The following is a 25562-nucleotide window of genomic DNA, read 5'->3' as shown; positions in this document are numbered from 1 at the left end:
AAAATTTCAGTTGGCCCGAAACTTTCCTTTATAGTATCTTTTTCTGTAAGGCAACATCTCAAGCGTTATTTAAATGCCTTCAATCTGCCACATGGATTTTATGACAACTGAACTCTTTTCATCTCCTTCCAGCATTATTTTCGATGTCTTCAATCTGCCACGTGGATTACATCTGGACTAGTTGCATGTTGAACTTCATCTATTTGACAATTCCACTCTTTTCATTATCCTTCCAGCTACTTTGGATGCCTTCAATCTGCTCCATGTTATTAAGACAACTGAACTGGCTGCATGTTGGATTTCTTCTATTTGACAACTCCACTGTTTTCAACCTCCTTTCAGCATAACTTTGAATGTCTTCAATCTGCCTCATTGATTTATGACGACTGAACTGGCAGCATGTTTACTTTCATCTATTTGAAAACTCCACTCTTTTCATTCTCCTTCCAGCATTACTTGAGATTCCTTCAATCTCCCACATGGATTAATATGATAACTGGACTAGCTGCATGTTGAACTTCATCTATTTGACAACTCCCCTTTTTCCTTCTCCTTCCAGCATAACCACACGGATTGGATTGGCTGCATGTTGATCTTCATCTATTTGACAACTCAACTCTCTTCAATCTGCTCATGGAATTTTATGACAACTGGACTGGCTGCATGTTGATCTTCTTCTACTTGACAACTTGATTGGCTTCATGTTACACTTCATCCATTTGATAACTTCACTATGTTCGTTCGCCTATCTGATTGTACAATAAAGTCTCCTGCCTTCAAAACTCTACTGCCATTTTCTGTACCACAGTTTGTCTTTTCTCCAGCATGGTCCGTATATTTGCTATACTACCTTCATCTGCAATAAAATTAAAAGGCATAGTTAATGATGGCTCAAAATAAAAGTAATTATGCTCAAAACCAACTTATTTATCCTATTATATACAATTGGTTAATAGTTATAGTAGAAAATTTTCCCTATTACATAATTATAATATATTTCACAAAATTATTATTTTACAAAAGTATTTGAAAAATTTTCAGAGTTACTATGAATACAACTTCATTGTTATGAATATTTTAAAACAAACTGTTATGAATATTTTAAAATAAACTGTTATATCATGTCTTACCATAGATTGATTTATCTTGTGTAATCAGTAGTGATGAAGGCACATCAGAAATTGGCTTTTGAAACCAAGTCATCTTTGGAGAACTTCAAACTTCATAAAAATCAGACACTTGATTTTTTTTAAACCAATATACCTTTGAAGAATTCATACTCCTTTAAGTGATAGTTAATCTGGAAAAAAGTTGAACATCAGTTTCCATATAATGAATGTTTCACATGGTATGTAGTCAAGTCAGTTGTTTCATCCATTATGTTAGTATATATATAAACTAAAAATTTAATTACACAGCACGATGTAAACAAACATAAGAAATAGCCAAATAAGGTTTCTTAAAATCCAAAATACTTACATTCTGTGAGGAGAGTATCACCTTGTGAGAGCTGCAGTATCTGACCTACAATCTGTAAAATTGCATTGAGCTGAAAAATCACGCTTATGATTTTAGTTAAGTGAAATCACGCTTATGATTTTAGTTAAGTGTACTAAAGTGAAGACAAAATTTTAGCAAACCTTGGCTAACAAAAAATAACACCTAAAGAATGTACAAAATAAAAACATTCATTCAAGGTTCCCTTGCTAAAGACTTACAAAAGGGGGATAATGAAGCAAAAGGAATTATCAAGCTTAGGTAATAGAGTACAAATTTATTAAGTCTTTACCTCTCCTTTCATTACTTAGTAACACGGAGTGGTTTCGCAACAAAATGTCAAGGCCTAAATTATTTTATCTCAATACCTTCTAGTTAAATCACCCCAAAGATTACAATGACCTAAGAATTTAAAAAAAAATACGCATTCACCAAACTGTCGATGATGCAGATAACCTACCAGTAATTAGCAAGTCACTATTGACAACACAGTCATGAGCAAAACTATGCAAACTCAGATTGTAACTGCTAATTCAATTGCAATGATAAGCAAGTTTCTCTCAGTACAGAAAGCCAAAATTAAGGAAAATATCTTTCATTCAACCTTCACACCCAAGGCAAACTGTCCTAAACCTTATTTTTCCCCGAGAGAGAGAGTAATGCTTGAAAATCTAACCAGTGAACATATCAAAGGAATCTGTGATTTTCCTACCATAGAGAATATGCAAGTGATTAAAAGATAGGTCAAGCTGCAGATGCTACATGTCCAAACTGGTATTTAAAATCTAAAGTAACATCAAGGTTAATTGGACCTTGATATAAATGGTAAAATATTTTACTACCATGGAATGACTGGATTTGGAATTCAGCAAAGAACAAATGGTCTCCATTTCATCACATCACATGTACAATATACTGCTCACTTTCGGTATTTACGTTTGGTCATAATTTGAATGCAGCTAGTCTAACTAGATTAAATAGAATATAAGCAGCATCAATAGGAAACAAATCAAGAATGGATTACCACCCTATTACTATATTCATAGGCAAGTCTACTGGAGTGATGTGAGCTTACAACTATATAATCAGCTATGCTTACGTCATACTACAGAAAGTGAAAGACTTTCAAAACAATTAGGCCATCTTCAAAACACTGTAGGAAGAAAAGGTGTACAACATTGCAGCTGCAAAACCAGCATAAAGGATCTACACTAATACTTCCACATTTTTATAAGCGTTAAAACGAGCGACCTCAAAGAATTTTTACTACAGATTTAACAAGTTATCGGAAAGACAAAAGTGAACTTGTTCAAAATGCTGTAGCCTTTAATCGTATCTGAGTCTGGTCATCAGTCAGTGCCTCAGTAACCTGTGGTCAGAACCAGTAGCAATGGACAAGGCAAACTTGGAATCCTTTATCAATCATTTAAGAATGATAGCCACTACAATTATTTCCAAATGAGAAATTAAAGCCATCTTGGTATCGCCATGAGACCACAGTATAGAATATATTACAAAGACAGTAACACAAAATTGGAATATGGCAAGTAGTGGTTACCTAACTTGGCAAACATCAAAAGAGTAGAGGCCAGTTTTGGAATCTGTCATTGAACATTAAAAACTACTAAGATTAACTGGTTACAAGAAGCAAAGTCTCAGTGGCAGATAGAAAAATTATAGACCACAAAATGTTCACAATACAAAACCATTCATCTACACAGTTAAAACTCATCAAGGACAAAACAAGCTTGCTAGTAAACACTGAGCTGAGTAAAGAGAAACTTTATAAGAAGTTGCACATACGATGAAAGCAAAACTGGATTAAATACTGCATCCCACATCATAAACACACCACAGGCAATGTTCTGTATTAATACACATCATAATGCAAAGTTATATTTAATTGCACTGATAGCTCTGTCCATGAACAATATCATGATGTGTTTCATATGCAGCTTTAGTCCATTTCTTTTAGCGAGTCATATTTGCACCGACTCGCAAGGGTGCCCTTTCAGCTCGGAAAAGTTTCCTGGTCGCTGATTGACGAGAATTATCTTGTCCTACCAATCAGCGATCAGGAAACTTTTCCGAGCTAAAAGGGCACCCCTGCGAGTCGGTGCAAATATGACTCGCTAAAAGAAATGGACTATAGTTCCAACAAGCACCCTTCTTGTAAACCGGGCACAACCAACTAATATAAAATACAAATAAAAAGTTTGTAATATGCAGCACTTTTAGCCCTCTAAATCAAGGAAAATGAGGTAATTCAAATAACAATGACTGCCACGGCAGTCACATTCTAAAGCCAAATTACCAATCGCATCCCATAAGAGGAATGCCAGCAAACCAACTGTAATAGTGCACCGGTTATGACTAGGCAGTTTGAAATTCAATGACCCTGAAAAATCAACGCTGAATAATTCACAAAAATCATTTATCAAATTTCAGAGCTCTCTTATCTCCCCCATTTAAATATTTGATAGAGTAATAAACCATGTGTGATCAAATATATGGCATCCAAAATTTTTTCAATATACTGTACATGCCATATTCCATCTACCTTCTCACCCAGCATAACTCCAACCTCATATGCATAATATGGAATCATCTATCTTGCACATCTAGCTAATAAAGGGATTTTAACGAAGGAAAAATCTATTTCTGGGGAGAGACCTGTGGCGCCCGGTGAAAAGGGGTCCTTCTAATACACTTTTCTGATAAAATCTTCCAATTATACCAGAGAAAGATAAAAGCATGGAATACAGAGGTTACTACCCTCGCGCGAGCACCTTGTGGGTGTCATGTATAAAGCAAAGGCGCGTGAAAGCCACTATTCACAGGCTGTCTTCCATTTAGTTAATTCCTTTGTCAAAGGGATGGGCCGATACAGAGGCACCAGCCAATCTACCAGAGCCACGCCACCCATGCCCCGACGCGAGCGCCATCTGAACAACATCCTTCTGTATTGGACATGATGGCTTGGAAAGGAAAGGGTGGGATCATGCAAAAGAATAGGGAAGGGTTTCACCGGGCGCCACAGGTCTCTCCCCAGAAATAGATTTTTCCTTCGTCAAAATCCCTTTTCTGGGTCGACCTGTGGCGGCCGGTGAAAATGTACCAGAGAATGCCTTCCAAGCCCAATAATAATTAGCAATGAGGGGAGAGAAAAAACACCATGTAAGGAGAACCATATATTATATTAAGGTAAGTAAGCAGGAATCATAAACTAGTCACAGGACATAGTGAGCATAAGGCTAAACCAACATAAGGAAACCTCCGAGTATCAGAGCACAACAAGCAACAAAACTGACATGGCTAAGAATATCCCAACACTAAATTACGGTAAACACAATAAAAGGTACAATCATCTTAACCTAATATGTAATAAACTAGGGCTAACGAACCACCAAGGAAGCGGCGTCGTGGTGCGAGTGGCGGGTTGGAGGGAGAAGAAGAGAGATGGATGAAAGGAAGAACAAGAGATCACTGGGGAGAGATACGGCTCCCAGCTGCAACCGTTGGGTATTTAAGGGCCTGTAAGTTCTTTAGATAGTGGCGTTTGAAAACCATAGGAGATTTCCAACCCGTGTACTTTTCAAGGTCATCAAAATCCATATTTTGGAAATAATTGATGGAGGTAGCTACTGACCGGATATCATGAGCATGGGGAAATGATCCCGGATTGGCTTGTTTAATGAAATATAGGATCTGTTGCCTAATACCCTGTATGGAAATGGTACCTCCTTGTTCTCTGATAAACAAAGGGCCAGACGATCGGATAGCAGTCCTAGCTAAAAAGGCCCTGAGAGTAGTGACTGGACATAGAGAAGTATCTTGGAGAAGAGGAATAACCTTCCAAGGGGACCACCTATTTTGGGGGTTTTCATTCTTAGCTAGGAACGCCCTGTCTGGAGAAAGAAGTACTTCACCTGAAGGGAAGAAATCTATGTTTTCTGAGTTTCGTGAGAGAGCTGCTAGTTCTGAGATTCTAGCACCCGAGGCCAAAGCTGTTAGAAATAAAGTCTTCCTAAGAAGAGTGATATAGGAGCAGGATTCGTTGTCCGTGTCGGAGGCAAGTTTGAGGACATCATTCAGAGACCAAGAGACCTTTTGTGGGCGAACCGAAGGTCGAAGCATAGCACATGCTTTTGGAATAGACGAGAAATAAGAATCCGCCAGGTTAATGTTAAACCCAACCAGGAAGACCTTCTTCAAAGCTGACTTAATGGTGGTTATAGTGCTAGCTGCTAGGCCTTTGTCAAATATGGACCTAAAGAAGGAGATGGCTAAATTAGGAGTCATAAACAGAATGGTCTGAATTCTTTAAGAAATCTGCTAATTTCTTAACTGCCGAATCATATTGGCGAATCGTTGAGTCCCTTTTGTCTGATTCTATAAAGAGGACATTATACGGGTCGATGTTTGCATCCTTACGAGCCGCAAACTTCATGAAATCCACAAAGTTAGGGTTTTGGCTATCCTTGAGGAATCTGACCACTTGGGTCAGTTTGGGGAATGGGATCCGGAAGGGACGGAGTTTCAACTCGAGGAGGAGAGGAAACCAACTGCTCTTTGGCCAGTGAGGTGCCACTAAAGCCACTGCCCCGTGGAAGGAGCGGAGCTTGTGCAAGACTTTCAGTAGAAGATTCACTGGAGGGAATAAGTAGATCTTCTGCCAATGGTTCCAATCCAGGGTTTATGTGCCCATGGCATAAGCCTGAGGGTCAAGGTTTGGGGTCACATAACATGGGAGTTTGTGATTGAGTTGGGTCGCGAATAGATCTACCTGGAGACCTGGAACCAGCCTGAGTATCCACCGGAAGGAGTGTATGTCCAGGGAACATTCTGATTCCAGTGGTTTTGTCCTGGATAATGGGTATCACATTCTGGACTCCTGCTAGGTGAGTTGGTGACAGGAACCAGTCTTTGTCGGCTGCCAAGGCGAAGATAGTGACCAGGATCTGATTCAGGTTGGGTGACTTGGATCCCCCTCTGTTGAGGCAGTGGACTACTGCCGTGCTGTCTGAGACTACTCTGATGTGGGTCGACCTCAGAGAAGAGATTCTCTTCAGGGTCAAGAACACCGCCATGGCTTCGAGAACATTGATATGGAACTGCTTCATGGCGGGTGACCAAGAGCCCTGAAACATCTGATGTTGGGAGTAACCCCCCCATCCACTCAGACGCGTCGGTATGAATTGTCACTTGTGGAGAGGGGAACTGTAGAGGAACCGATTTGGAGAGGTTCCTCCGTTCGGACCATGGTCGTAGTCTCATTTTTAAGACAGCGGGGATCTTCGAGATCTTGTCTCTTAAAGGTATTGTCGCTCTCTTTCTCCAAACTCGATTGATGTCTTTGAATTTGGCTTTTAATAGGAGATCGGTCAGTGAGGCAAATTGGAGAAGGCCGAGGATTCGTTCTAAAGCTCTTCTGGACACCTGTTTGTGTTTGATAAAGTTCCTGACCTTGGAAGCTATCTCCCTTACCTTCTTGGGAGGAAGGGAGAGCCTGTGCTTTGAAAGGTCCCACCGGATGCCTAACCATTCGAAGTGGCTTGATGGTTGTAGGCGAGACTTTCGGAGATTGACTTGGAAGCCCAGTTTGGCGAGAAAGTGGAGTATCTTCGACGTAGCTCTGTTGAATTCCTGGTTCGACTGGGCCCAAATGAGCCAATCGTCCAGATAGGCGATGATCTGTATCCCTTGGTTTCCGAGTTGTTCGAGCACCGTCTCTCCCAGTTTCATGAATATCCTGGGGGCAATGCTGAGACCGAAAGGCATGACTTTGAATGCAAAGGCTTTCTTGCCGAGACGGAAGCCTAGGCAAGGAGAGAAGTTTCAAGCTACTGGGACATGATAATAGGCGTCGGTAAGATCGATAGAGGTGGTGATGGCCCCACGGGGAAGTAAGGTCCGTACCTGAGAGATAGTCAGCATACGGAGCTTGTCGCAAAGGATGTAAGAGTTTAGTTTCGACAAGTCCAGAACTACCCTCAACGTCGACGAGTCTTTCTTCGGGACTGTAAACTGGCGGCCTTGGAATTTCAGGGATCGAACCCGTTTGATCGCTTTCTTCTTGAGTAACTCTGTGGTGTACTCTTCCAGGATGGGAGTGGGTCTCTGGAAGAAGGTCACTGGTGGAGGAGGGGATCCCTGTGACCATTTCCAACCCAAGCCCCTGGATATTATGCTGTGAGCCCATGGACTGAAGGTCCAATGGTCTCGGAAGTGATAAAGTCTCCCTCCTACCGGCATTACATCATTGGGAGGGAGTGAACCTAGGTCCCCTCCCTCCACGGGCACCCCTTGCTTTAGGTCCGCCACGTTGGCGGAACTGTCCTCTACCTCTGAAGCTTCCTCTCTGGTGTCCACGAAAGGAACCGGAGGATTCGTAGGCAGGGTTGTATGCAGGAGAGGACATCCAAGAGGGGTTGGGCTGTGTACCAGGGGGAGCAGTGAGGTAGACTACTTGCTGAGGGCGAGCCGGTTGTTGAGAAGTCGAGGCAGCGGAAGACTGTGGCGACGAGTTACCCCGGGCCGTCTTGTAAGGAAGAAACCTCTGCTTCTTTTTGAAGAACGTCTGTTTCTGGGATTCGATCCTCCTTTTGGCTGAGAGACCCCACCTTACTTGCAAATTTTGGTTTGCCCTCGCCGCGTCCTGAAGAACCTTATCAACTTCGTTCTGAGGGAAGAGGTTCTTACCCCAGCAGGAGGACGCTATCAGCCTGTTCGGTTCATGTCTGATGGAGGCCTCAGACAGAACAAACTTCCTGCAACTAACTCGAGCTGACCAGAAGTCATGGAGGTCTATTTGGTAGGACAGCAGCTGGTTCTTTGTGGCGACTCTGAACAGCGTTTCCTCTGGGTAAACCGATGCTAGGGACTCCATGGAAGTGATGGAATTGAGGGACCTAGCTAGTCTATTACGGGTCTCGAGCTCAGTTTTGAGAAGACTCTCTAGTAATCTGGGGAGCTTCTCAGAGAAAATAGTAGAGGCACAGTCCGGGTCTAGCTTCCCCACTGTGAAGGTAGAAGACTCGTCATCCCAGGTTGCAGAGGTACCCGGAATAAGCAATGAGGTGGGGTCCGTCTCCTTGAGAGCCGGCATGGAAGAGCCTTCCTTGATGGCCTGTATAGTCAGCTCTGTGATTTTGTCTATGAGCGGCAAAGAGATGGAGGCCGCTGTCGTAAAAATAGTGTAGGCACCTTTGTGTGAGGTGAGCTTGGAGTTAATACACCCCCACTCTGATAGAGTTCTGGCCCAGATAGCCTGGGCCTGCTCTTTCGGAAATATCACTGTTTCCTTCGGTACCTTCTCCATACGGACCAATGCATGTTCCTTTAAACGTACGAAGCCATTGAATGGGAATTCTAGCCCCGGAGGGTAGAACTCCAGGTCCTCTAGAGGGCGGGTGCCTATGCCCTCCAGAGTTAGGGAACCATCTAAGAATGGGGCATGCAAGGCAAACCGCCAAGGATTGTTTTTATCGAAGGGAGGTAGCTTCGATGCGTCTGGGGCGGAGGGAGGAGGAAGCTGAGTTCCGGAGCTGATCAGAGTAGCCACCATATCCTTAATCTCTGTCATCGCCCTAGACTGATGTTGAATTTGTTCTCTGACGATATCCCTGACCAGTTCGATGGGGAAGATATCGCCCCAGGGTACCTGAAAGCCACCCGTTGGTGGTGTCTTGGATTTGGTAGACTTAGACTTCTTAGGAGTCGTGGTTTTACGAGGAGCAATATGAATATCAGGACCTGTCGAGGGTCTGGGGACCGGTGACGTTGATACTGGCAAAGCTGAAGACTTAAGTGCGAAGTGGCTTCACCTTGGGTCGTACGGGGACAGAGGGATCCTGAGGAGAAGCCTTAGGCTTATCAAAACTTAGAAAGGAAGAGGTAGAAGAGGGAGTAGGAGAGAAAAGGGTTTCCACCAACTCGGCACCACTTACCTGCTCGTCCCTGGGTTCTACGTCTATATCTAGATCTGCCACGTCCAGCGGTACGAGGGGTTCGTCCTCCACGGAAATGGTTGCTCTGACTTCTTCAATTAAGGGGGCAGCAACTTCAGGAGAGACTGCTGCAGTAGTCGAGCCTGGGAAGAGACGGGAGGCCATGTCTCCATCGAGGAGATAGGGTGCGCCAGACGGGGCATTCCTGCCGAAGCCCGACACCCAAGGACGAAGAGTAGCCCTTGCTGGCCGAAGAGAGTCATCATCGGCCAGAAAGATTTTTAGTGATTAGTGATGCAGGAGGGGGATTGCTCTCCAAAATATACCGTGTATGTCATATTACTGGCTAAGTTAGTGTCTGCCACAGATAAATAAGGAACAAAAGGAAAACCCACTTACATCATCGTTCAGTGGTATGAGGACAACTCATAACAGAGTGAGCACAAATCCGGGAACCAGACCATATACTGGGCCTGTCCTGGTTCCCGGATAAAGGGGATGGCGCAGTGTGCGTGGGACCGACAGAGGTCATGCTCAACGGGGTCGTTGAACGAGACAGGGCATCCTTGGGCAGTACAATGGCCCTTCTGTAAAAGAAAGGAGACATGAGTCTTGGTGTTCCTTGAAACTCTGGTAAGGGGTTAAAAACCCTATTAACAGACTTTAGTTTGATGCAATATTGGTGCTTAAGGGAATTCAGTGAGAGCCGGAGCTCTGTATCAAAACAATTAAATATAAAAGCACCAGCAATGGCAATGGGGCTGTATCTTAAAAGTGATAATAATGAAATAATAAATAATCTAAAGCAATCTGCCGACCTCTGAGGGTCGGGGAAGCAGTGACAGGCCCGTAAAATAAATATAAAACACAAGCCGTAGCTAAAGGCAAGGCTAATATAAGTGTGAAGTGTATGGGCGATCTCCGGTGAAGCCGGAGGTCGATGAGAGGTCCTGAATAATTCAATTGTGGATAATAATTAAATTGTGAAATTTATAAAACAAGCCGTAGCTAGAGGCTAAGGCTAAGATAATAGTAAAGCGTATTGACGATCTCCGGTGAGGCCGGAGGTCGATGAAAGGTCCTGAATAATTATATTGAGAATAATAACTCAATTGTAATAACAATGGATATTGTGTGGATATGGCCGTGGCCTGAGACCGGAGTAAGGGCCACCGGAGGGTCGTATCTAAACACTATGAAGCCTGTCCCAGAGGGTTTTAAGTAAACCACCGGAGGGTTGTATCTAAACACTATGAAGCCCGTCCCAGAGGGTTGTAAGTAAACAATATATATATATATATATAACAATAGTTCTAAAGTCATTGAGAATCCCTCATGGCGGAGTAGAACTCAAGGCGGAGTAGAACTCAAGACGGAGTGGAAAAATGTTCAGAACTACTCCCAAGCCGTAATGGGGAGAGGACGGAACTCAGACCTAATAAATAACGCTAACTATTGAAAAGTAACCAAAACTAAATAACTCTTAAGCTATCATACACCCGTAGGGGGAGAGGTGAGGGAGGGAGAACCCGTTGAACGCACAAAACGGAAAACGGGAAATCCGCTCACCCATCTGAAATAAGAAAGAAAACGAGAGAAAAGGGTAACTCGTGACTAACAGAAAACGGGAACCCCAATCTCTCGCTCCCTTAGACACAAAATCAGGACTTAATAAGCACACAACACTATTATAAACGTATAAAAATAAAATTGTAACATCAAGATAAGACTACGAACGAAGAATAGCGTCTGCTAAAACCTAAATTAAAGGGAAAAGTCGACTGACGAACGCCCCGGTGGGGCGGGTACTAAACTATAATAAAGCTAGAACGCTAATCTTGTTCGCAGACATGACTTGCTAGCAAAAAATACCATGGGAATAATAACAATAATAATAATGATGGTTCAAAAGGCATAAGGCCAGGGACTTAACCAAGAACCTAAGTGATAGAGTACCAAACGGGCAAGACTAAGATGAACTCCCGAAGACAAGGGAACAAACAAGGGCCTAGACGGAAATGATAAAACAGACTATACTGTATATAAGACAAAAGCCCGGTACTACAAAAAGCTGTCAAAACAAACTATGGTACTTAACATTGGAATGGGTGAAGATGGAGCTTCGGTCATGACGAAATAAATCCACAAGTCTGAAAACGCGCAGAGAGCACAACAAATTACACACAATTCTAGCAGTCCAAAAAGAAGGATGATGTTCAGATGGCGCTCGCGTCGGGGCGTGGCTCTGGTAGATTGGCTGGTGCCTCTGTATCGGCCCATCTCTTTGACGAAGGAATTAACTAAATGGAAGACAGCCTGTGAATAGTGGCTTTCACGCGCCTTTGCTTTATACACGACACCCACAAGGTACTCGCGCGAGGGTAGTAACCTCTGCATTCCATGCTTTTATCTTTCTCTGGTATAATTGGAAGATTTTATCAGAAAAGTGTATTAGAAGGACCCCTTTTCACCGGCCGCCACAGGTCGACCCAGAAATCTTGTTTTACCTTATTCTTAACCTTCAAATCAGTGACCAAGCATCTGGGTATTTAAATACTGTACATAATACATTTCAAGTAGCTTGTATCTATCATCATATACTGTAATCCTAGCTCTCTATAAATTTTTACAATGATTCACTACCATAACTCTGTGCAGCGTAGAGGGAAGAGGGTAGCCGTTAGTTTTAGACCAAAAGCTCATATCAGGATCTCTAGCACCAATAGATAAGTGATAAAAGGTCATCACCTAATAGAAGCAGCAAAATGGAAACAACCGAATGCATGTAAATTAAAAATAAACTCCCTCAATCACAAATCTATAGTACTGCAAACCAAAGGGATTTCAATAGTCAAACACTGGAAACATTAAGATGTCCCAAAATCACGCAACTTCCTCTAAAATTAAATTATCAAGAGAGTTTCCTGGAATCAACAAGGAAGGTTTAAGAGCAAAAAGTGGTATCTCTTATTACATCACTAAATTTAATTTTTATCATCAAGAGTTTGAGAAATATGCCATAACTTTCTTCTATGCCATAACTTTCATCTAAGTGATGAACATAGAATTGCCTTTGATCCAGTGTGACTTAAAAAACACAAACGGAATATGATTCCTTACATTTTATAGGAAAATGAAAGTGTTATCCATATTAAATTTGACCATGACAAGTTTGTTGACAAACATGACTGATTAATTTTTTTTTCATAACCATACAAATCTGAGACCTGAGCTCTTTACTATAGATATAATGTTCAGGTGTAGCTGGAAAACTACCCATAAAATTTTTACACTAGGTAAAGAACCTGCTGCTAATTAGCAGGGGGTAGACCAACCACGCAGCTCACACACAGCCAGTCTGTCTATCCACATTTGATTACAGGTAAGACTTTCTTGGGGGAAAGGGGATAGCAGGCCAAGTATGAGTAAAAACCTCTGGTTTGTTTGGTTAGGAAAATTAAAAATCTTTTTGTCATTTCCTACATAACAAACCATTCGCTCTTTACTGTAATAACTCAGCCTTAGGTAGGGGGTAGATGGAAGTTCAAAAACCCAACTGGCTAGGAACATGCCCTGGGGTATGACCAAGTCTTGCAAGTGTGAGAGGGCTACCCTTGTCACTTTGCAAACTCTTGGTATGGAAAGCACGAGTTAATGGCCTGGGTAATAATGGTGAATGTGCAGGAACTTCAACACTGACTTGAGCAGGTAAGGTTATTGGAGTGTAGCTTTCCTCTTAACCTAGACATTACTCTACTTCTCACGGGAAAGACTGGGACAATTGACATTTCGGGCTACACAAGGGATACACAAGGGAAATGGGTATTAGCTGCAGTCAGAAATAGGCCTACTTGCAGAGTCCTCCAGATGCTGTGTTCTAGACTCTCTGCCCTTGACAAACTGCTATTAGTCATGTTAGGGAGCTGAGGTAGCTTACATCATTTCTTATGCTTCCACCATAGGACCTATGGAAAGTATACAGTACCAGGCTCCTGAGGGTTACGTCTTGCAGGTACTGGGCCCTGAAAGCGTTATGATGCTTTCAGACACCTGGTTGTAAGACCTGTGCCACAGTAGTTTTTTAAATGCTAGGGATGTACTCAAAACCCTATCATCATGAGCACTGGGCCTGGAATCTCTTGGGCGAGAGTTAGGATTCAGTGCACATTCAATGACATGGTGAATCCATGCCGAGATCATATTTGTGACTACTTTCGATCCTGCACATGCTTACAAAAAGTCGTCTGATGCGTGAGCGAGCTCCAAAAGTTTGTTTAAGATAGCACTTCAGTGCTCTCACAGAAGACAGTACTGGAATAATACATTAGGATCAACAGTTACATGGAGACAAAATCTGGCAAGTCCCAAACCTAGGGACAGCTCCAACCGGATTTTGAGTCTTGGCAACGAACCCAGGGAAGAAGTTGAGTGTTACTTGCCCCATCCCCTTGAATTAGCTGTGTTGTAGTTACGACCATGCAACTCGCTAACCCAGTTGGCAGAGGCCAGCGATCCGAGTACTGACATAGCTGTTCATAATGTGTTCCTTTAAGGGATTGTAGTACACTAACCATATTCCAAGGTGGTGGTCCAACTTCTGACTGGGGTTATTAAGTTCAAAACTACGTATGAGGAGAGAGAATTCCATTAAGAAGGAAATGTTGACTCCCACCTGTCTAAAGACAAGGCTCAAGGCTGAGTGGTAGCCTTTCACTGCCGAGACCAAGCAAGAGTTTTTCCTTTGAGGTAAAATAAGAATTCCGCTATTACTGGGATAGTGGCATCCTTCCATGACACCATCCACAGATGATAGCTGACTTGCTTGATAGATTGATTGATTGATTGATTGACAGATATAAAATTCTTTGGCAACCTGTCATTGGTCATCGATGCCGATATCGTTTCTTGTAAAGAATAAAAGTAATGAATTCAAAATCATAAAAGCAAAGATGTCCCTACTAAATTTAAGGGATTTTGACGAAGGAAAAATCTATTTCTGGGAAGAGGCCTGTGACGCCCAGTGAGAAAGGTCCTTCCTTATACCTTTCCTAATATAAATCTTCCAAATATACTAGAGAAAGATAAAAGCATGGAATGCAGAGGTTACAACCCTCGCGCGAACACCTTGTAGGTGTCGTGTATTAAACAAAGGCGTGTGTAAACCACTATTCACAGGTTGTCTTCCATTTAGATAATCCCTTCATCAATGGGGAGGGCCGTGACAGGCCCTAGATAACATGGTTGAACTCCCCAACGACACCTACCACGCGCGCCCTCTAGGACATCCTTCTGCAAGAACATATGGCTTGGCAAGGAAAAAGAGGGGTGGGGTCCGTATCAAATAACCGGGAAGGGTTTCACCGGGCGTCACAGGCCTCTTCCCAGAAATAGATTTTTCCTTCGTCAAAATCCCTTTTCTGGGGGGCCTGTGACGGCCGGTGAGAATGTACCAGAGAATGCCTTCCAAGCCCAATAAATTAATAACATAATAAGGAGAAAACAAACACCATGTAAGGCAATAATATAATACTGTAAGTAAACATAAATCATAAACTAGCCATAGGCATAGGGGATGTAATGCTAAAATAATATGAGGACCAGGGATCACCTGAGTGTCCCGTCGTGAAAGGAATCAACCTTACATGTCTAAGCATATCTAAACTTTACAGGAATAATAATTACAATAACAGTTAAATCATAACAATTAAACATGGCAAAATAACTTAGGGCTAACGAACCACCCAGGAGAGTGGCGACGTGGTGTGAGAGGTGGTCAGGAGGGAGGAGAGAAGAGATGGAATAAAGAAAAAATCAGAGATTAATGGGGGGAGATAAGACTCCCCGCTGCAACCGTAGGGTATTTAAGGGCCTGTAAGTTCTTTAGATAGTGGCGTTTGAAAACCATAGGAGACTTCCAACCCGTGTATTTTTTAAGGTCATCAAAGTCCATGTTCTGGAAGTAATTGATAGAGGTAGCTATTGACCGTATATCATGAGCATGGGGAAATGATTCCGGGTTAGCATGTTTAATGAAGTAGAGGATTTGTTGTCTGATACCTTGAATGGTCAAAGTACCACCTTGTTCCCTGATAAATAAGGGGCCAGACGAGCGGGTGGCAGATCTAGCTAAAAAGGTCCTGAGAGTAGTGACTGGACACAGCGAAGGATCCTGGGGAAGAGAGATGATCTTCCAAGGGGACCACCTATTTTGCGGGTCCTCATTTTTTGCTAGGAAAGCTCTGTCTGGGGTAAGCAGTACTTCGCCTGTAGGGAGGAAATCTATGTTTTCCGGGTTACGTGAGAGCGCTGCTAGTTCTGAGATTCTAGCACCTGAGGCCATAGCTGATAGAAATAACGTCTTCCTAAGCAGAGTGATATAAGAGCAGGACTCGTTGTCAGTGTCCGACGCGAGTTTGAGGACATTGTTCAGAGACCAAGAGACTTTTTGTGGCCGATCCAACGGCCGAAGCCTAGCACATGCTTTTGGAATAGATGAGAAATAGGAATCAGCTATATTAATGTTAAACCCAACCAGGAATATCTTCTTCAGAGCTGACTTGATGGTAGTTATAGTGCTAGCTGCCAAGCCCTTGTCAAATAAGAACCTAAAGAACGAGATGGCTAAATTCGGAGTCATACGAGTGTGGTCTGAATTCTTTAAGAAACCTGCTAATTTCTTAACAGCCGAATCATATTGACGAATTGTCGAGTCCCTTTTGTCCGCTTCGATGAAGAGAACGTTTTCTGGGTCAATGTTTGCGTCTTTATGCGCTGCAAACTTCATGAAGTCCACAAAGTTAGGGTTTTGGCTATCCTTGAGGAATCTGACACAGTCTGTGTTTGAATTACTTGGGTTAGTTTGGGGAATGGAATCCGGAAGGGTCGGAGTTTCAGCTCGAGGAGGAGAGGAAACCAACTGCTCTTTGGCCAGTGAGGTGCTACTAAGGCCACTGTCCCCCGGAAGGAGCGTAGTTTGTGCAATACTTTCATTAGAAGATTCACTGGTGGAAATAGGTAAATCTTCCTCCAATGGTTCCAATCCAGGGTTAATGCGTCTATGGCATAAGCCTGAGGGTCCATGTTTGGTGTCACATAACAAGGAAGTTTGTGATTCATCTGAGTTGCGAATAGATCTACCTGAAGGCCCGGAACCAGCCTGAGTATCCACTGGAATGAAATTATGTCCAGAGACCATTCTGATTCCAGTGGTTTCATCCTGGATAGTGAGTCCGCTATCACATTCTGGACTCCCGCTAGGTGGGTTGCTGACAGGAACCAGTTCTTTTCTGCTGCCAAGGTGAAGATAGTGACCAGGATCTGATTCAGGTTGGGCGACTTGGATCCTCCTCTGTTGATGCAGTGTACTACGGCTGTGCTGTCTGACACTACTCTGATGTGGGTCGACCTCGGAGGAGAGAGCCTCTTCAGGGTCAAGAACACTGCCATGGCTTCGAGAACATTGATGTGGAAGTGTTTCATGGCGGGTGACCAAGAGCCCTGAAACATCTGACGTTCGTAGTAACCCCCCCATCCACTCAGAGACGCGTCTGTATGAATTGTCACTTGTGGGGGTGGGAATTGAAGAGGAACCGATTTGGAAAGGTTCTTCGATTCGGACCATGGCTGTAATCTCATTTTCAAGACAGAGGGGATTTTCGAGACCTTGTCTCTTAAAGGTACTGTGGCTCTCTTTCTCCAAACTCGATTGATGTCTTTGAGTTTGGCTTTCAATAGGCGATCTGTTACTGAGGCGAATTGCAGAAGGCCGAGGATTCTTTCTAAGGCTCTTCTGGACACCTGCCTGTGTTTTAGAAAATTCTTGACCTTGGAAGCTATTTCTCTTACCTTTTTGGGAGGTAGAACCAGCTTGTGCCGTGCAAGGTCCCATTGTATGCCTAACCATTCGAAGCGGTCTGATGGAAGTAGGCGGGATTTTTGGAGATTGACCCGAAATCCCAGGTTGGCGAGAAAACGAAGTACTTTCTTCGTAGCTCTGTTGCACTCCAGGGCTGACCGAGCCCAAATAAGCCAATCGTCCAGATAAGCAACGATCTGAATCCCTTGGTTCCTGAGTTGTTCTAGCACCGTCTCTCCCAGTTTCGTGAATATCCTGGGTGAAATGTTGAGGCCGAAGGGCATGACTTTGAATGCAAAGGCTTTCCTGCCTAGACGGAAACCTAGGTAATGAGAGAAGTTTCGAGCTATTGGTACATGATAATAGGCGTCGGTAAGATCGATAGAGGTGGTGACGGCCCCACGGGGAAGCAGGGTACGTACCTGAGAGATGGTCAACATCCGGAACTTGTCGCAGAGGATGTAAGAATTTAGCTTTGACAAGTCCAGGACCACTCTCAATGCCGACGAGCCTTTCTTCGGAACTGTGAACAGGCGGCCTTGGAACTTCAGCGATCGAACCCGTTTGATTGCTTTTTTCTGTAGTAACTCGGTGGTGTACTCTCTCAGAATGGATGTGGGTCTCTGGAAGAAGGTCACTGGTGGAGGAGGGGAACCTTGTGACCATTTCCACCCCAAGCCTTTGGAGACTATGCTGTGAGCCCACGGACTGAAGGTCCAACGGTCTCGAAAGTGGTAAAGTCTCCCCCCTACCGGAACTATATCATTGCGAGGGAGTGAATCTAGGTTCTTTCCCTCCTCGAGAACCCCTTGTCCTAGGTCCGCCTCGTTGACGGAACTGTCCTCTAGCCCTGAAGCTACCTCTCTGGTGTCCACGAAAGGAACCTGAGGGTCCGTAGCTAGGGATGTATGCGGGTGAGGGCATCCAAACGGGGTTGGGTTGGGTACCTGGGGGAGCAGTGAGGTAGACCACCTGTTGAGGGTGTTTCGGCTGTAGAGGAGACGAAGCAGTGGGAGACTGTGAAGACGAGTGGGCAATCGACGATTGTTGGTAGTGACCTCGGCTCGTCTTGTAAGGGGCAAACCTCTGTTTCTTCCTGAAGAAGTTTTGTTTTTGCCCTTCAACCCTCTTTTTGGCAGTGAGGCCCCACCTCACTTGCAAATTTTGATTTGCTCTCGCAGCGTCTTGTAGTACCTTGTTCACCTCCTCCTGAGGAAAAAGGTTCTTACCCCAGCAGGGGGAAGCTATCAGCCTATTCGGTTCATGCCTGATCGTGGCCTCAGAAAGAACGTGCTTCCTGCAACTAACCCGAGCCGAACAAAACTCGTGTAAGTCGATTTGGAAGGACAGAGACAGGTTCTTTGTGAATATCCGGAACATGGTCTCGGTCGGGTAAAGTGAGGTTAGGGACTCCACGGAGGTAATGGAGTGGAGAGACCTAGCCAACCTATTCCGTGCCTCAAACTCAGTCTTGAGAAGAATATCTGGTAATTTAGGAAGCTTCTCGGAGAACAGATTAGAGGCACAGTCTGGGTCTAACTTCCCTACTGTGAAAGTAGCGGGGGCATCATCCCAGATAGTAACGGTACTCGGAATGAGCATGGAGGTGGGATCGGTCTCTTTAAGAGCTGGCATGGCAGAACCTTCTTTGATAGCCTGAAAAGTAAGAGCTGCCACTTTATCTGTAATAGGCAAGGTAATACCTGGAGAAGCTGTAAATATGGTGTAGGCTCCTTTGTGTGGGGTGAGCTTGGAATTAGTGCAACCCCAGTCTGACAACGTCCTGGCCCAGAAAGATTGGGCCTGCTCTTTAGGGAATATTACCGTTTCCTTCGGTACCTTGTCTAACCTAACCAAGGCATGTTCTTTCAATCGCACGAAGCCGTTGAATGGGAATTCTAGTCCCGGAGGGTAAAATTCTAAGTCCTCTAGAGGACGGGTGCCTATGCCCTCTAGAGTTATGGCACCATCAATATATGGAGCATGTAAGGCAAACCTCCAAGGGTTGTTTTTCTCGAAGGGAGGTAACTTCGATGCGTCCGGGGCTGAAGGAGGGGGCATCTGAGTTCCGGAACGGATGAGACTTGCCACCATATCTTTGAGCTCCGTCATAGCTCCTCGGTCTGCCCTAGACTGTTGAAGATATTGTTGTATCTGCTCTTTCACAATATCCCTGACCATGGCGGCGGATAAAGGGGGCTCCCGAGCTTGATCCTCTAACGAAGCCCTGGACTTAGTAGACTTTGACTTCTTAGGAGTCACGGTTTTAGGTATAGCAATATGAACATCAGGATCCTTTGAGGGTCCCGGAACCGGTGACACTGATAATGGCAAAGCTGAAGGCTTAAAGGTACGTAGTGGCTTCACCTTGGGTCGTACAGGAATGGAGGAACCTAGAGTAGAAGCCGTAGGTTTATCAAAGCCGTGAAAGGAAGTAGAAGAGGAAGGAGTGTGGGGTGAAAGGGGGTCCACCAACTCAACACCACCTACCTGCTCATCCATGGGTTCCTCGTCCAGACCTAGGTAGGGCCCAGCCTCCGTCACTAAAACCTCTTCCTCAGTTAGAATGGTTTCTCTAATCACTTCAATTAACGGGGCCGCTGTCTCCGGTGGAACTGCTGCAGTAGTAGAGCCTGGGAATAGGCGAGAAGCCATGTCTCCATCAAGAAGATAGGGTGCGCCAGCAGGCGCATTCCTCCCAAACCCTGACACCCAAGTCCGGAGAGTAGCTCTCGCCTCCCTGAGAGATTCATCATCAGCCTGAAAGAGGAGAGGGAATTAATGATGAAGTCAAAACTGAAGTCAATATACAAAGAGCAATTAATTCTTCGCAAAGAATATTAACAGGGCCACTAGAACCAACTTACCTCCTCGCTCAGGAGTAGGGCTGACAGCCCATAGCAGAGCATGCATGCCTCCGGAAACCATATCGTATAGGGGGCTTGTCCCGGTTCCCGAGAGAAGGATATGGCGCAATGGGCATGGGCCCGGCATAGATCATGGCCCATGGAATCAGCAAAGGCAGCGGAGCAGCCCCTGGCAGTGCAGCGGACTTTCTGTAAAAAGAAAGAAGACATAAGTCTGGATGTTCCTTGAGATTCTTGTCATTGACTTATGAATCAGAAACACTTAAATCTTAATTAATGTGTGAGTATGGTAGTAGCTAACACCTTAATAAAATAAGAAATTATAATAGAAAACCAGTAACCACATAGCATGAATCTCTAAACTTCATCGATATCACACTGTTAACTCCGGTTCTGGACTCCTGCTTGATCTCTGTTTTTACCGGAGGTCCGGTAGCAAAGGCCCGTCATCGTGAAATCGTGACCGTCTCCGGTACGATAACATTATCCTCAATGAATGAGTTATCTCCAGTGAAGCCGGAGATACGATGAAAACGGGGGCCTTAACTGTGTAATTGTGATCAAACATGACAAAGGTTCGTGTGTAAAAGGCTTCAGCCGGAGTCCGAGTGCCGGATTTCACCGTTGCACTCCAAAAATCTGCTCCGGAACGATAACTAGTTCTCACCCAATGAGTATCCATTATAGCGGAGCATAACTCAAGGCGGAGCTAAGGGTGTCGGTATAAAACGACCCCAATTAATGACTCATACACTAACGTACCTAATAATAGTGTTAGCTATATTAACAGTAACCACATCAATAAATCGTTTATAATATTAAACGTACTATCATCAATTCTGATACTGAGAAGAGGCCTGAATAACCCGTGATCGTATAAAAACGGAGAACGGGAAATTCACCTCTCTTACTCAAAGAAAACGAGAGAAAGGATAACTCATACCTGTAGAACAGGAAACGAGCACTCTATGCTTTCGCTCTCAAGGTTACATATTAAAAATTAACATCACACAATAAATAAGAAATTTAATAAAATTGATTGCTTTTCTTAGTAATAGTAATAACGAAGAATAACGACAACGTAACCAAAAAACAAGGATATAGTCTAAAACGAACCCTCCAGGAGGGTACAAATTAACAGACTAAATCGCTAAGCTTTAAATCGTTTCTATGCTTTAAAACGCTAAGCTTTAAACCGTTACTGTGCTTTAAAACCCTATCTTAAATCGCTATTCTTCGTAGGTCCAAATTGGACTTGCAAGCAAATAAATACCATAGTAAAAATTAATAATAATTAATGATAACATAAAAGGCCATAAAACGTAAGTGATATAACCTATCCGACAGAGTACCAGATGGGCAAAATTAACTAGAAAATTTACCGAAGCGAACATACCCAAAATGGCTGCCGATATCTCGGCAGGACAATCGCTTCCAAAACTAAAAACCACCATAATGGAAATAGAACAAATGCCCGGTACTGTCAAAAACTGCCAAAACAAACTATGGTACTTAACATTGGTAAGGGTGAAGTAACAACGTCAGTCATGTTAAAATAACGAGAAATTCTTCGAAAAAACACTGTGCCCAAAAAATCTATGCTTGCTTGAAGTCCAATTAAAGAAGGATGTCCTAGAGGGCGCGCGTGGTAGGTGTCGTTGGGGAGTTCAACCATGTTATCTAGGGCCTGTCACGGCCCTCCCCATTGATGAAGGGATTATCTAAATGGAAGACAACCTGTGAATAGTGGTTTACACACGCCTTTGTTTAATACACGACACCTACAAGGTGTTCGCGCGAGGGTTGTAACCTCTGCATTCCATGCTTTTATCTTTCTCTAGTATATTTGGAAGATTTATATTAGGAAAGGTATAAGGAAGGACCTTTCTCACCGGCCGTCACAGGCCCCCCAGAAAAATAGCTTTCAGAAGACCTACTGGCATAGTACAACACATCCTACCCTAGAATCTTTATAAGGATGAACCTTCCATCCTTACCTCAAGCCTCAAACAGGCATCTATTTCTCTCGGTACTATAAGTGGGGCATTCACTTAACAAATGCCTCACTATCAAGGGTACCAAACAATTGTCACAATATGGCTGGTATTGGCCAGTTAGCAAAAATTGGGGTCAACCGAGTGTGACAAATGCGGAGATGACAAAGTAGTCGTCTACTTTTTGGGCATGTTATACATTCATTGGGATACAGTATAACATTCGTTATTCCTCGCATCTTATTTAAAACTAAATTATCCCAATGCTGTTGCCAAATCTTATAAATCAAATTCTTAATGCTGGGTAAACAATTATTAGAGAAAGGGATGCCTTCTTGGTAACGGCATTCTTTGCCACTAAATGTGCTTCCTCATTTCCAGACACCTGTGTGTGCTGGAACCTAGGAAATCAAATTTTTACACTACCTCTTATTCTAATAATGGAAAGCCACTAAAATCTTTAAAACTATAGGGTTACTTGAATTAAAAACTTCTAGAGCTTGAAGGATACTCCTTGCATCACTAAAAATTGTAAAATTACCCTCCTCCAACACTATTTTCTCAATAGCGGTTAGTATGCCATACAGTTTGGCAATAGAGAAGCTGTGACAATTAAAAGCATTACTATATACAGCAAATCCAATGCCAGCATCAGATTTGGAACCATCAGTATATATATATGTCAATTCCTTATGTTTTGCTACATGTTCCATAAAAAGAGACCTGGCTTCTAAGTCAGTCAGTCAGTCATGTTCTTTTTTATACCAACAAATTATTTACTAAAAGACATCTCCTGGTAATTTCCATGGAAGGGCACTGCTTGGGAAAAGCCTCTTTGCAAGAGATGCTGGATAAGGGAAGCGACTGCCTCATATATCTGTGTGAGGTTGTTTGAGGTCAGAAAGAAGAGGAAGCCTCACGGCACCTCTTTGAACAGTTTTCTGTACCACTTTGCTTGCTGTCACAGTGGAGCTATCAGGGTCATTGAGAGGTTTTGCAATTCCCTTACCTTGTTGGTAAGTCTCCTCATCAGACAAAGGGGGTGGGGGGAGCATAGACGTCCAGGTATTTAGATGTTGAAAGGTATCTTGTAGAGCTGCCTGGGGATCCAGTACTGGTGAGCAATACACCAAAGTTTCCGGCTCAGGAATGTTGAACAGATCTATGATCGTTGAACCCCACAAAGTAAAGATTTTGTTGGCTATCTGAAAAGCAAAGGCCACTCGAAACCAACTATGAGTCTTCCTGCTCGGATTGTCAGGAAGGATTTTTTTTTTTTTTTGCCCGGAATGAAACGCCCTAATCGAGTTGTCTTTCGTCCCATCTTAGCTGCTGTAAAAAAGTATCTCCTTTTTTTCTTTATATAGATAAGCTATTGCCATCGTGTTGTCACTCGACCCTACAGTGTCCTGCAAGGAACTGTTGAAATTATTCCAGAAGCCTGCCCCTAATTCTATGAGGTTTATGTGGTATTGTACTGCCAATTGGATTCGGACGACAGTCCAGAGGTTGTGTTACAACAGGTGAGGCCTACACCCTTCATTTGATGTATCAGTGAAGAGTATCAAATCTGGGGGAAGAGAAAGAAGATCTACTTCCCTGAGTAGGTTGGTATCAACCACCCAGCTCTCTCTTTTGCTCTGATGCTATCGGAATCAGTTAACGAAGATCCCTGTGCTGAGACCAATAGGTTTTCAGATGCCACTGAAGTAAGCAAATGCGGAAACAGCCATTGGGGACCAAAAGCTCCAGGAAGGTCAGGTGCCCTAACAAGTATAGCCAAAGGTGTGCTTGTGGTGTGTCTTGCTTCAGGAAAGGATGTGCCACACACGTTAGTGTGTACACTCCGTCTTGGGAGGAAAACCTTGCCTAATTGGGTATTTATTTGCATCCTGAGATACACCAGGTTTTGAGATGGTTGCAGAGAGAACTTCATGATTGATCACGCTCCCCAGATCATGACAAAATGTTAGATGCCTCTGTCTGTAGGAGAAGTCTCTATACCAAGTTTGCTATAATTGGTCAGTAGTCGAGGTAACTCTATAGATGAATGCCATTGGCATGAGTCAAGTTTGAAACTAGAGTGAACACTTTCATGAACACCTGAGGTGTTGTGGACAGGTCGAAACACAGTACCTTTAACTGGTATATCTTCTCATAAAGGAACTTGGGTACTTCCTTGAAGGTGGTCTGATTGGGATCCGAAGTACACATCTTTGAGATCCAGTGTTATCGGCTTTTGGTCTTAACATGGTACTGTATCTGCTGTCGCCATCTTTATTGGGGTTTGCAGAACAAACTAGTTAAAGGCAGGCAGATCGATGACTGGTCTCCAATCACCTTCTCTACAAGAATGAGTCTACAGTAGAAGCTTAGGGATCCATCTTAAGACCTCTCGGAGAGCATTCTTCAACATGGTTTGAACTTCAGCCTGAAGGGCAAGGTCCTTCGGTGATCTATTTACAAGGAAAACATCAACAGAGGGGGAGAGAATATATGGGACGAGATTCCCTGCACGGAAGACCGAAACCGTCCAAGGTTCGGCTGCTGCATCTGCTTCAGGCATCCTCCCACCATGGATGGACAGGAGAAATGGCACCCCTAGCGGGAGCGATTACATCTTCCACCTCTACCTCCTCTGCCCCTAATAAACTTGCCATGAAAGGATGCTTAGAAGCAGTTGCTCCTTTTTTGTGTCCTTGTCAGTTGATAGGACACTATCTCTGTGCTGAAGAGTAAGGACGAGATATCACTGCCATATGGAGGGGGGGTCATAATTCGTCTTCCTCTAGTGCTCAGTCACGACATCATTATCTTCCGAGTTAAACAAAGAAACCTCCACTAAAAAGTTGTGTAACTTTAGCGCTTCCCTCTTCGACACCTGCCTGTAGAATTTTAAGATGGCAAGAGTCACGACATTTCAAAATCTAGTTCATCCACTGGTTGGCCAGATTATGGGCATGGAACTCTGCAGCCATTGCTCAGGAAAGCAAGGTGTTCATGGTTTTCGATCTGAATCTGCCAAATCTTAATTGGTAATCAGATAGGCTAATACCAAGCCAGACTAGTCATCGATCCATGAAGTGACTTGCATAGAAGCCTTTGAAACCTGACCCATTTAGTGACTTGCAAAATGCCTTTGGAACCTGTTCCATGTTTGATCTCTGCCGCCAAGAAAGTCGCTGGTTGTGCTGGCAATTTTTAGAGTGACGTCCTGGGTCAGAGCCAGAATTGCTGGGTCTACAGGTCAAATATAGATGATCACCGATGATCTCATTACTTTCTATGCCGTACAAACAGGGGAGGAAGTAGGCACGATAAATGCCACACTTAAAGAAATTTTGACATCCCAGCTACTTAGTTAAGATATTCTTCCCAACTCCCCTCACCCCTCTAGACC

At 43.7% G+C, this 25562-nt stretch overlaps 2 protein-coding genes across 2 annotated transcripts in view; one reads left to right on the top strand and one right to left on the bottom strand.

Annotated features, from left to right (window-relative positions):
• LOC137620612 (uncharacterized peptidase C1-like protein F26E4.3) overlaps positions 1-25562 on the top strand; it is a 171805-nt gene that overhangs the window by 80406 nt on the left and 65837 nt on the right. The gene's annotated exons all lie outside the window — the stretch shown is intronic.
• LOC137620851 (uncharacterized) overlaps positions 19841-25562 on the bottom strand; it is a 162952-nt gene continuing 157230 nt past the window's right edge. Inside the window, exons 7-8 of the mRNA XM_068351299.1 lie at positions 20169-20357; positions 19841-20061 (exon numbers count right to left, since the gene is read on the bottom strand). The gene's annotated coding sequence lies outside the window, so the exon portion shown is untranslated. The remainder of the gene's footprint in view (positions 20062-20168; positions 20358-25562) is intronic.

This window comes from Palaemon carinicauda, chromosome 27, assembly GCF_036898095.1.
Source record: "Palaemon carinicauda isolate YSFRI2023 chromosome 27, ASM3689809v2, whole genome shotgun sequence".
In the NCBI taxonomy this organism is placed as follows: domain Eukaryota; kingdom Metazoa; phylum Arthropoda; class Malacostraca; order Decapoda; family Palaemonidae; genus Palaemon; species Palaemon carinicauda.
The sequence above is the reverse complement of the archived record's forward strand: the minus strand, read 5'-3'. Positions and strand labels throughout refer to the sequence as shown.